Source organism: Camelus dromedarius, chromosome 3 (genome assembly GCF_036321535.1).
Source record: "Camelus dromedarius isolate mCamDro1 chromosome 3, mCamDro1.pat, whole genome shotgun sequence".
NCBI lineage: Eukaryota > Metazoa > Chordata > Mammalia > Artiodactyla > Camelidae > Camelus > Camelus dromedarius.
In genome coordinates, this window is record NC_087438.1 from 42,329,745 (window position 1) to 42,343,686 (window position 13,942).

At 37.5% G+C, this 13,942-nt stretch overlaps 1 long non-coding RNA gene across 1 annotated transcript in view; it reads right to left on the minus strand.

Moving 5' to 3' along the window:
- LOC135319696 (uncharacterized) overlaps positions 1-13,942 on the minus strand; it is a 300,679-nt gene that overhangs the window by 255,090 nt on the left and 31,647 nt on the right. The window lies entirely within an intron of this gene.

Sequence of the window (13,942 nt, forward strand, 5' to 3'; positions counted from 1 at the left end):
TATTTGCTACTTAGTATCTCGGTGTCACATTTTAGTAATTCACACAACATTTCAAACTTTTTCATTATTATTTTATTTGTTATGGTGATCTGTGATAAATAATCTTTGATGTTACTATTGCAATTGTCTTGGGGTGCCACAAACTATACCCATACAAAAAGCAAACATAGTTAATAAACGTTATGTGTGTTCTGGCTGCTCCACTGACCACCCATTACCCCCACCGTCTCTCTCCCTCTCTTCAGACCTCCCTATTCCCTCACTATGCCCTTGAAATTAGACCAGTTAATAACTCTACAATGGCCTCTACGTGTTCAAGTAAAAGGAAGAGTCACTCGTCTCTCACTTCAAATCAAAGGCCAGAAATGATTAAACTTAGTGAGGGAGGCATGTCAAAAGCCAAGATAGACTGACATCCAGGCCTCTTGCACCAGTTAGCCAAGTCGTGAATGCAATGAAAACGTTCTTGGAGGAAATTAAAAGTGCTACTCCAATGAACACAAAAATAATAAGAAAGCAAAAAAGCCTTATTGTGGATATGGAGAAAGTGTTAGCTGTCTGGATAGAAGATCAAACCAGCCACTACCTTCCCTTAAGCCAAAGCCTAATCCAGAGCAAGGATCTAACTCTCTTTTATGTCTATGAAGGCTGAGAGAGGTGAGGAAGCTGCAGAGAAAAGAATGAAGTTGGCAGAGTTAGATTCATGAGGTTTAAGGAAAGAAGTGGTCTCTGTAACATAAAAGAGCCAGGTGAAGCAGCACGTGCTCATGTAGAAGCTGCAGCAAGTTGTCCAGAAACTCTAAGATAGTTAATGAAGATGGCTACACTAAACAACAGATTTTCAATGCAGACAAAACAGCCTACTATTGGAAGAAGATGCCATCTAGTATTTTCATAGCGAGAGAGGAAAGCTAATACCTGGCTTCTAAGCTTCAAAGAACAGTCTGACTTTCTTATTAGTAACTAACGCCCCTGGTGACTTTAAATTGAAGTTGATGCTCATTGGCCATTCCGAAAATTTTGGGATCCTTAAGAATAATGCCAAACCTACTCTGCCTGTACTCTGTAAATGGAACAACAAAGCCTGGATGACAGTACATCAATATGATTTGACAATGTTTTACTGAATATTTTGAGCTCAAACTGTTGAGATCTCCTGCTAAGAAAGAAGATTCTTTTCAAAGTGTTACTGCTCACTGGCAATGTATGTGGTCACCCAAAAGCTCTGATAGAGATTACGGTGAGATTAATGTTGTTTTCATGCCTGCTAACACATCCATTCTGCAGCTCATGGGTCAAGGACTAATTCTCACTTTTAAGTATTATTGTTTAAGAAATACATTTCATAAGGCTATTGCTGCCATAGTGATTCATGTGATGGATTTGGGCAAAGTCAGTTGAAACCTGGAAAGGTGTCACCATTCTAGATGCCATTAAGAACATACATGATTCATGAGAAGAGGTCAAAATATCAATATTAATAGGAGTTTTGAAGAAGTTGATTCCAACCCTCATGGATGACTTTGAGGGGTTCAAGACTTCAGAAAATGAAGTCACTGCAGAGGTGGAAAAAGCAAGAGAACCAGCATTAGAAGCAGAACCTGAAGGTGTGACTGAATTGCTGAAGTTTCATGATAAAACTTGAATGCACAAGGAGTTGCTTCTTATGGATGAGCAAAGAAAGTGGTTTCTTCAAATGACATCTACTCTTGGTGAAGATGCTGTGAAGATTGCTGAAATGACAGCAAAGGATTTAGAATATTACACAAATGTAGTTGATAGAATAGCAGCAGGGTTTGAGAAAATTAACTCCAATTTTGAAAGAAGTTCTACTCTGGGTAAATGAACAGCACTGCATGCCTGAGAGGTATCATTTGTGAAAGGAAGAGTGTATCAATGCAGCAAACTTTGCTCTTGTCTTATTTTAAGACGTTGCCTCAGGCACCCCAACCTTCAGCAACCAACACCCTGATCAGTCAGCGGACATCAGCATCAAGGCAGGACCCTCCACCAGCAAAAAGACTACAACCCGCTAAAGGCTCAAGTGATGGTCAGCATTTTTCAGCAATAAAATAAGCTTAAATTAAGAAATGTACATTATTTCTTAAGACATAATGCTCTTGTGCACTTCATAGACTATGGTATAGTAACATAACCTTTATGTGCACTGGGAAATCAAACATTTCATGTGACTTGCTTTATTGTGATATTTGCTTTATTGTGGTTTTGAACCAAACCTGTGAAATCTCCAAGGTACGCCTGTATGCTACTTAAGATAAAATTCTACACTGCCATTGAAAGATATACTTGAATTTCAACCATGTAAAAGTATGCCCATAGAAGGAGGTGGGCAGAAAAGAAACACAGAAAAGATTGTCTCTGGGTGGTAAACATGAGGTGATAATTTCATTCCACATCTTGTATTTCAAAAATTGTAAAGAAACATGAAATATTTGCATAATTTAAAAGTGTTTATACTTTATTTGAGGGGAAAAGATGGGTTAATAGAAAATGCAACATGGCTAAAATTCCAATAAACTACTTGATCACAGATTTCTAATGAGCTAGGAACACCATTTCAGCGGAAAAGTTTCCCTTTCTCTGACACCAAGATAAAAATGTTAACAGTGCATTACACTTATGCCAAACTGTACTATTTGTTTTTTCAAAAGAAAGAAGAAAGGAAGAAAAAAGAAAGAAGAGAATAAAGAAGGAAGAAAGGGAGGGAGGGAGGGTAGGAGGGAAGAAGAGAGGGAGAAAAAGGTATTTCTGAGAAAATGGAGCGGTCTTAGGTTTTCCACTGGCTCTGTGACTCTGGAAAAGAAACCAAATTCTTGGAACTTTGATTTTGCCAAAATGAGAGTAGTGATAAATTTTATTGTAGCCACTAAAAGCATGCATATTGTAACCTGATTCTAAAGGGGACTCTGAGGCCATAGGGTCTGGGTTCAAATTCTAGCTCCACCACACACCAGCTGTATGACCTTGAACAAGTTAACTAACCTATTTAAGGTTTTCTTTTGCAAAATTAGGTTAAGAAAAAGAAGACTTTAAATTCTTGAGAGTTTTATTTGTAGAAAAATGTCTGGTGCATAACAGACGTTTTGAAAATGTTAACTCTTGTTATTAACCTCACTGGATCATATTCACTTAATGTGTCCATTACTTTCTCCCAGTATCCTTCTGTTTCAGTTCTGGTGTTCAAAGCTCAACATGGGTATCACTGGGCTTAAGTCAAGGTGCCAGCTGGGCTGTATTACTTTCTAGGGGTTCTAGGGAATAATTTTTCCCTTGCTTTTCCATCTTCTAGAGGCTGCCAACATTCCTTGGTCCATGACCCCTTCCTCCACCTTTAAAGTAACTGCAGGTTGAATCATTCTCATGCTGCTATCTATCTCTTTTCTTTAAAGCAGCCAAGAAAGATTCTCTGTGCTTACGGGCTTGTGTGATGACACTGCGACCACCAAAATAACCTAGGATGGTCTCTCCTTCTGTCTTTAATCTTAGCACATCTGCCATGTAACGTGACACAGTCACAGGTTCTGAGGATTAAGGCATGGGCATCTTGGGGGTCATTATTCTGCCCACTACACCTTCCCATCCCATACAAATATAGACATACACTGAATGATCTTACCATAGCTTTCTCTTTCATTTCTACACAATAAAGCAATTTCATAATGCCACCATTTAAGCTAAAATAGAGAAAAAGGAGTTTGTCTTAACCATTATCTGTAAGAGGAGGAGAGACTCCATTTTTTTTTTTTCCTGCAGCCATGACTTATGGGAACACTAGAGCACAGGCTAGATATTTCACAATCTCATTTTCAAGAGTGGTCATATTAAAAGAAGTGATGATACTTGTAGTATTCTCCAAAAATCAGTGATAAAACCTGTTTTTGCCTCTTGAGGCAGGTAGCTAGGAAGACCTCTAATGATGGACAGGAGAGGCTGCTGCCCATCCCTGAGTGATGCTCACTCCAAACGTCTCTCCTGTTTTTTGATGCAGGAAATTCACATGATATAGTCCTCATTCTTTAAAAAACAAAAAGACTGTTCTAAGAATACAAATACGTTATTTGAGATGATTAAAATAGTCATTAATAATTTGACCCAATTGCCCTTGGAGAATGGGGAACTGGGTGATGAAGGGATAAAAAATGTTCTGGAAAAGAAGAAAGAAGCAGCACTACCAAAGAGTAGTCAAGGTACAAACTGTATCAGACCCACTGAGGGCCACCTAGCAACTCAAGGAACCTGACGGAAGGAGGGGACTTAAGGAAATACTCATTCGAACTCACTACGTAGCCAGAGAAAGAGAAGGATGTGAGACACACTCACCTTGGGCCTCACTAAATTGCCAGAAGTCCGTGCACTGGCTTCTCCTGGGCATGAAATCCTCACTGTGGGGACTCTGAAGCGCATGAGGCTAGATGAGAATCAACAAATGCAACAAATGTACGTACTGGCCAGCAGTCCTGTGCTCGGTACCAGGTTAGACTTAGGCAAGCTGTTCTCCCTCTTTGATACTCGATTTCTATAAGTATAAAACAGGATGAAAAATGTCTGCCTCACAAAGCACTGTGAGGACTATTGGAGGTAACATGTGAGAAAATGCCCTGTAATTTTAGATGCTGGCTGCAACAGGAGATGTTATCCTATTTTTCCACCTCCGTACTATGTCCTCAGACTCACTGTGAATATAATAATTTATATTCTATGATGCAATGGCTCGTATGGGATTGAAAAATTAGTTCCACCAATAGAAAAAAGAAAAGAAGGAAGGAAGGAAGGGGAACAAAGAAAGCTACATATATAAGGCTAAAAGGCATGCCTATTTTTTCCTTAAAGCAAATCTGTGTTTGTATACAGAAAGGTTTAGTGAAAAATCCATAAGCAGAAAAGTGGGTTCACCAATTTCCTTGCCACTCTTTATCCTTCTTGTATGATTCCAGCTGTTTTAACTTTTCTGTTTTTCCATTCACACTGTTAGAGAAAAACAGCTGTATAATGAATGCACCTAAATATTCAAGGTCTCCAACCTCAACCAAGCCCTTACTACCAGCAAGCAACACTTTGTGGGTTCTTGGTCTATCTGCTCTCTTAATCACCACAGCAGTTATCTTATACCTTCACTGCTCTCCCCAATGCCCCACCTCACCCTCAGCTATTCCCCATCAGGTGATCATGTTTCATTTTTTAAATGGAAATGGAAGCTGTTAGACATTGGCTCCCACAATAATAATTTAAAAAACAAAAACAGAAACTTAGAACCACCCAGAGAGCAGATGTCTTCTCCCCTAGACAGATCAGGAAGTTGAAATTCTCTAGTAGCAGCTCATCTGAAAATGCAGATCTGACTTTCAAATCCACGTTCTCTTTACTACACCAGGCTGCCTCTCAAAATATCTACTGAGCACCCACTTTGTATAGGTTCGGATGTTGGTATTATCTCAACGGATGAGGAAGCAGGAATTCAGCATGTACCAGAAGCCCACGTTATGTACAGTTACCTATTGAGGAGGGTGGAATAAAGTTCTCTCCTTGGAAAGTAGAAATGCAGGTAAAATGGCTGGTGCACTTCCCAGTTCCCAGAGACAGGGATGGGGACCTGGGACATTATGCTGCTGAGGGGAGGACTCTTCCACATCAACACTGGGGAATATCCCTGCAATAAACTTCCACTGGGAATTTTTTTGCAAATCAAAAACAAAAGTGGTATTCACATTTTCAAGTATGATTTCATGTTAGTTTATAGCCCCAAATACTATTTAGTTTAGCACTTTAAGCAGAAGCTCTCTTGATAGCAGAAAGCCTCTTACAAGTGTCATGGGTCATACACAATATTATGCCCAACTTCGTGGCACATCACACACACGCGTGCGCACACACACACACACACACACACAAATCGTTTTGGTTGTGCGGCAGTGTGAAGCAGTGGAAACAATGCTAGACAGAGTCACAATACCAGTTTGTTACAGCCTCAGCCAATAGACTTGTGTGTCCCTAGTCCAGTCACCCAGTCTCTCTGGACCTCAATTTCCTCATTAATAAAACTGAGAGTGTGAATAGATTATTCTTCATTCTAAAATTGCATTAATTTCATGCCAAAACCAATTTTTAAACTGAATTTACTTTTCAAAGCAAACAATGACAAGCTCCCAAGGTAAACATAGTTTAACTGTAACTGAACTTGAGAAATGAGGAAGTAATAGATAATGAGAAAAAAACAGACTTACACTACCCCCTCATATTTCCAATTGTCTCGCTACCTTTAACCTAACCCCAACAGTGTAATAACTAGCAACATTTTTTAAAAAATGGAATGAAGGCACCTGCTAATCCTTCTCACTCTGATAGCCACTGCCCATCTCAGAGAGCTCCACCTTCATCTCTGTTACTTCTTCACAGACTCCATGGACCAAGGGCTTTTGAGAGTATCTGACAATTTATCCTGGCTCTGCCAATGCTGAACTCCACCTAAGCCTCCTACTTCTTAGTAATTTATATTTTGACCACTCCACAACACTTCTCCTTCCTCACAATTATTCTTTTTCTTCATGTTCTCGTAGACTCCTTCAATATTGCATGAGAGTCCAAAAAAATAGATTATTCTTCAACAGAGGCCAGTACCTCCCTTGTTTTGTAGCCTTCCACGGTTCTTTCAATACAGTAAACAAAGACTATTAACGCACAAGTTAAAAAAAGGAAATCGCTGACAAAATTATATTGGTTAAAGCAAAACATATCCATCAATTCTTCTGACCCTATCAGGTTTGTCTGCAACTGCACACGCTGTTTGTCCAAGTCTGCCTTTGCTGAGTTATAATTCAGATTTCAAAAGGACACAACATTTAACTAGATGCATATTATTTTCACGGCCTTCACATATGCCTTTCAACTGGTACCTTCTGATTCAGCTTCAGCAATCTGAGGGCTGTGAAAAACTGAATATGAATTATAGATCTTTTACATTTGAGTCTCTTCTTTATAATGATAAGGATTGTTGAAAATTCCAAAGTGAATAGGTTCTCTCTTTTAAAAGGTTTCCAATAAGAGTTACCTTCTTATCTAGATGTCTCAAAACATGGAAAGTAATGAAACTCCTTCAGTGTGAAGACTGGCAGACACAGCGAAATGGGATTTTCCCTTACAAATTGTGGGAGGTGAGATTCCAGAAATACCAATGGATACAAAGCGAATACTGGGAGACAGGAACGGTGCCTGTGATACGGAGAAGTGATACTTTCACCATTAGGAGAAAAAATATCCACAAGCCAGAAGCAGGTGCAGTGCTGTCCTGGGAACAGACTGGAGAAACTCCTGGCAAGTCCAGTGAGCTGGAATCTCAGCATGAAGTTTGTGTTTACATCCTGGCTGCTGGTCTAACCGCCTAGATCAGAAGCCCACAGACTTCCCTCACAGTGCTCATCACCCTGTTCTCAAAAACTATTAGGACTATATTGCACCCAAACCACTGGTTCTTCTGAGTTGGAAATCAACACATTTGGTTAAAGCTGAACTCCCAGGGAAATGTTACAGCTCATTCACTTCTGCAATTCATTCCTTAGGAAGAGAACAGCAAAAGCTCAAGATGTATTAATAAACAGATGTGAACTACGTCAGAGGTCACTGTAGAAAAATCTTCCAAATTCTCAGGCTATCCTATCTTAGCTTTAACTCAACCTGGCCAAATCCTCAAACAAGGAAACAGAGAGAAATCTCTGTACCACTTTGTTACAGAAAAGGAACATGTGCCTAGAGTAAACTCTACAGACATACTGCCTTATTCAAGTCATGCATTTCAACCCTGTTTACATCCTTGTTTGGCCAAAAGCCTTTCAAATTCATTGTGAAATGCAAAAGCACTGCAGAGCACTTGCAGAAGCCCTTACAGTGATACTTGCTAAGTGTTGGCTGAGTAGATTGAAGAGCATTAATCACAGAAATTAAAGTAACAGCTTGGATATTTTCATCTTAAAGGGAGAGAGTAAAGAACGAGGAAAACAACACAGACTGAAAGTCTGGGATCTAACCTCCATGTCTGTGGTCCTCTTTACATTCTCTCCAATGCTCCCCATCACAATATTGCACAATCTCTTCCTGCCTTCACAACCAATCCTTTTAAAGCAACATTTCACTCTGGCTGGTTTTTTGTTTTTGTTTTTGTTTTTTTTAATGAGCTGTTCATTGTTCAGTCTGTTTTGACATTTTCTTTTCCCATCCTGACTTCTCCACTAAGACTGCACTTCCCATAGATACCAAAATACTCTTAAATTGTTAAATTCACATCTTACATTATTCCTCACCATCATTTGCCCATTTTCCCTTCCAAAAACTCTCCTATCATGGCTTCCATGATCCAGATCTCTCCTGAATTTGCCTGCCTCCCTAGGTTGTCTTTCTCAGAACTCTTTGGGAGCACATTTTCTTTTGCCCAGTCCTTAAATGTTGGGAGTACCTTAAAAGTTCATCTAGTTGCTTGGCTTCAAATCCCAGAACTTTCCTTCAGCCCAGATCTCTCTCTTCAGCAACTGAATCCAGTTTCCTCTGGAAAACTCTGCTTGTAAGTCCCATGAGTATAATAATTTCACAGCTAAACTTCTTTTCTGCTATACAGTCATCCATTGGTATCCATGAGGGATTGGTTCCAGGACCCCTATGGAAACCAAAATCTGCAGATGCTCAAGTCCCTTATATAAAATGCCATAGTATTTGCATATAATCTACTCACATCCTCCTGTATTCTTTACATCATCTCTAGATTACTTGTAATACCTAGTATCATGTAAATGCTACGTAAATAGCTGTAAATACATAAAAATGTTATATAAATAGTTTCCAGTGCATGGCAAATTCAAGTTTTACTTTTTGGAACTTTCTGGAATTTTTCTTTGAAATATTTTTGGTCCACAATTGGTTGAATCCATGGGTATGGAACCTGTGGATATAGAGGACCAACTGTATTCCCTATTCTACTTTACATCATCAGTCACCCAAGTCAGAATTTGGCTTACAGCAATGCCTTGCACAGTTAGGTACTCATCAGATGCTTTATAAGAAATGTGAATGGATCAAATATTATATTGTATATGTGGACCCAAAAATAAAATTCATATTTCAGAGTCATTTAAAAATTATTTTAAAATTAAAAATATGATCTAGAAAGGCTCTTAAATCAAGTCTAGCCTAACATCTACACATAGTTAGTAGCTACTGTTATTAGAACCCAGGTTTTCCATGACTTAAATTTGTGCTGTTTTGTATGTAATAGTTATAGTCAATGTTGACAAAACAATAATCAATCATAAATATTACACATTTTTTTTGTCAAGCGTCCTCTCCACTGATTCCCTGGATCCTTCTAATTCTCTTAGTTACTTGACAATCAAGTTGGAGTAAAAATTTATGGCATCTCTACTATCTACTGGGCATTCATATATGTTATGACTTTTGATTCTTACACCAGCCCCAAAATATAGCTACTCTTTAACTCCACTTTACAGATGAGGAAGTGAAGTAAATTGCCCAAGGTCCCAATCTTGAAGTTGCAGAGAAGAACACAAACTACAGATTCTATTCTCTTGCTATTATCCTCTGCAGTACCACTTAGACCTTTCACTATAGTTCATCCTTACTTAGGCCATCCTCTTTGTGGTATCTTAGAAGGTATGTGTGCCTTTCTGGCTTTAAATAGCTGTCCCAACCAAAGTAAAACTAAGAAATGTGTTATTACTCTTTATTGTCCATTGTTGGACCAAGACCAATTAAGAATTGTTGGTTGTTCTTTAAGTTTCAATCAAAATCTCATAAGGAATTTTAACTTTCCACAGTAAGCTGTAAATTCCTTCAAATATTCAGTAAGGTTTCCAATGTGGCAACAATTTATTTACTGAGCACCAGATATAATGTTAAATGAACATCCATCTAACAGACTCTAAGGCATACATCTGCTAAGCAGGAGACGCCTCTCCAAGATCCCTATATCTCACTCTCCCTTCCATTTGTTGGGATGGTCCTTTTTCTTGCCTAGTGTCCACAAAACTCTCAAAAGCCATTCTCTACGAATATATTTATGTATATACATGGCTGGGACATTGTGATATATACAAGAGATGGACACATTGTTACTAATGGTACTTCAATTTAAAAAAAAAAAAAACCTTTCTCTAACACAGCTACCACGTCAAAGTTTTCATACAGGAGAAAAATTTATTTTTATGAAATCACAACTTTGCATGTGTCAACTCTTATTGTTTAAAATAAGTCTTTTACAGCCTATAGTGAGTGCTAATTGTCTTTTCTCTTTTTTAATTCACATCTTACTGTTTGGGGGAAAGAAAGCCAATTAACCCTTCTAGAGGAATCACATTATAATTAACTCTTCACTATGTTAAAGTAGTTAAAGCTTCTCAATAATGCACTTCCTTTTGAATTGTTATAAAATCTTCGGCTAGAAATTAATGTAGCAAATTCACAAGACTGAAATTCAAAACAAGCTATTTCCCTCCTCCCTTCAATAAAGAGATATAGTTTTGAATCCAGATCCTAATTTTAAATGAGTTCACTTTTTTTTGAATTTTTATTTTGTTTTTCAATAGAGGTACTGGGGATTGAACCCAGGACCTCAAGCATGCTTAGCATGTGCTCTATCATTGAGCTATTCCCATCCCCTAAATGAGTTCACTTTTAAAAGTTCAGAGAAAAAGGGAATACAACCATTACAACTCAATGAAGAGTAGAAGAGATAGAAGGTAATGATTTTGGATACTGAATCCTACAGAAACAATTGCCATTATGGTCCAAAACTATAAAATGTGCTATCAATTTTCCTGTGTCTTTTACTGAATTATATATTCAGTTATGATTTCTACTTTTGCCTTAGTACTTTGCACTTATTAATTTCCCTGTAGTACCATCATCACTCCAGTTGATGAACTACATTTCAGCGTCAACAGAAATAGCAAGTAAATAGGAAACAATGAACTTCTCAGTACTCTCAGGAATTGATAGAAAACAGGTTTGTATTTTTCATCTCTTTTTCAGGCAACATGGTGAGAATGGATTTAGAAGTGAGTAGATCTAGATTTGAATCTAGGCTCTGCCAACTGAAGAGGAGTATGCCTTTGGGCAAGGTCTTACATTTTGTTAAATAACTTTACTCAGATGAACTACAGTAATTTTTTTAAACATTGAGTTTTTCACGTGTTAATGGAGCTAATTGCACTGAGGATTAAATCAGGTAAACTGTAGAAAGCACCTGGCACATAATTGATGCTCAATAATTCTTGGTTCCATTTCATAATTTTCTATTTATATCCCTATGAACAGAAACCTATTTAAAGACTAAAAGCAGTGACTCTTAATCAACTTACCATATCATCTTTGTGAGTTCTTTCCCTTCTGTGTAATAAAAATTACATTGCATTCTCAATAAGCACAGTGTACACACACACACACACACAAAAATTAAAGGCCATATTATAAGACTAGATAGATTAATGTTTTATTTTCCTTTAATGGGAATTTGTAAAAGGAACAAAGATACTGAGAATTTTTCTAAGCTTAAATATCAAGAAACATTATATGAGCATCAATGCTGTCACTGTTTCAATTCTCAATGAAGCATGTCACCTTCTGAGGAAGGCTCTTCCTCCACGGCCTTCTGTGCTTTCACTAAGCAAGCCCCTTGGAAATAACGTTTTACACATCTAGCCTCAAAAGAATTTAGTGTATGATCTCTTTATCTCATCCAAACTTGAAGGAAGAAATCTAGTAACCACCTACAGACTAAAACAAAATCTTAAAGATCATTTACTTCAGTCTACCACAGATGGTCACCAAGCCAGAGCGTGAAGACAAACTTACAGGCAGTCCTCTAACTTTTGAGGTGGGCTAGTTCTTGGTACATTCTAAATTGTTGGTTCATCTTGCTGTTAAACTAAAACCTGCCTTACAACTCTTGCTTCTAATTGATTCCAGTTCTGCCTTGTGGAGCCATACAAAATACAGGGGCTTCATTGCCCATGTTACAGCAGCTATCCTTTTTCTTTCTTTTCCTCAGAACACAACACCCAGGTATTTCTCTGGAGACTCATCCATCACCAAGTTTTAGTACATTTGGATCTAGTGGTGTTGACTATCATCTCCAGAAATGGACCTATGAGTTACACATGGATTCACAGTACTCCCATGACCGTAGTTATTAATTCAGGAATGTGCATGAAACCTAATTTAGGGCAGGACTTTTGCTTTGAAAGGATGAGCAAGAGAAACATTCACTGTTTCAGTAGACTTGGAGGTGCAGATCCTCTGCCCATCATCTTCTTCATGGGAAGCAATAGCCTCTATGGAAATGGGGCCAACATAGAGAGAGAAGTGCAGAAAGAAGGAGAGACTGGGTCCTGAACTATCCAGCAAGCATGAAGTAGAGCTACTTCTCTACAGTTTCCAATTATAGAAACTGAAAACATTCCTTTTTCTTAAATTTCCTTGTGTTGGATTTACTGTCAGCTGTAGCCAAAACAATCTTGATTGAAACACACACATCAACACTCTGTGTATATCTGAAGATTGATATTCCTTCCTCTCTGTAATCTTCTATTATTTCAAACATTCTCAATTCCTTTAATTTCCACTATATTGAAAATTTTACCAAATCTTTCCATTTTGGTACTGTGTTCCTTAATATTCATTTAAAAATAAGCATAAAAACCAAAAACTTAGCTGACACGAGTATGTTAAAGAAAAATATACAAAGAAATTTTTAATCTACTTTATGAGAACCATTTTCAAACGACTTAGAAATGCTGTTTCATGTCAATTAACCTTCCAACTTCAAATCTGTTTTCTCATTCATAAATCAGTTTTCCAAAGGACCTCTATTTGATAACACATTATCATTTATTTCCATCCAGCTACATTTGTTTGCTAATATTCCATTATTGTAACTTTTTTACCAACTGTTTAAAAAGTCCTGTATTAATTTTATATTATATGGTTTTCAATTTAATTGATGAAATCCACAATTACTGTCTGCAATTTTGATGCCATATCTGAAGCACATAAAAATATCCAAGACATAGTCCCTTAATTTGAGGATTTTATATTTGCTAGGTTAAAACAGTTACGTCATGACTACCATCATCATCATCAAATGTGTTTAAAAATATGACAAGCTTGGTGCAAAGTGCTTTGCAGATATGGTATCATTCAATCCCCCTAACCTCATGGCATGATATTATTATCACCAAAGATAACTAAGGGAGAGATAAGTTAAGGAACATAGCCAAAGTCACACAACTTGTAAATGACGAAGTCAGTAATGAAAACTAAGTCTGATTCTAAAGTTCATGTTCTTACTCATTACGCAAGCCTGTTTCTAATCTCTGTAATACTAATTGGGATACATGCAAACAGTGTTCTGACAATAAAGCAGAAGAAACAAGCACTTCTTCCTGGTGGTAGGACTTTTTCTTAATTAAAGAGGTGGCATTTTTTAATCTTTTCGAACTAGGAAGATACATGAACAAACTTAATAAAATCAACACATCAAATAAATGCTTAGAATTTATCCTGAAAATATATTACAAACATTTATGACAATCAGAACTCTGGGGAAAGTCCCTTTTTTTTAGGTGACCTAACTTGATGGTTGGGACTGGCTCTGAACAGATTGTGAAAATATTTCTTCATCCCTGGTCTCTTTCTTCTATGCCCTTTCACCTTCCAGATTTGCACTATATTACTTCCTTATTCCTTAAGATATCTGCATCCTTTTGTTTTTCTTCTTTTATTCCTAAAACAGGCTTTTTTCCCCAAATATCTGTACTAAGGAAAGAATCCTAGTCTAGTAATCTACACTTGGGACTGTATTTATGTCATTGTTACTACTCCCAAGAGCTGTTAGCCTTATTTCTGGTTGTGAAATAAAAGTCTT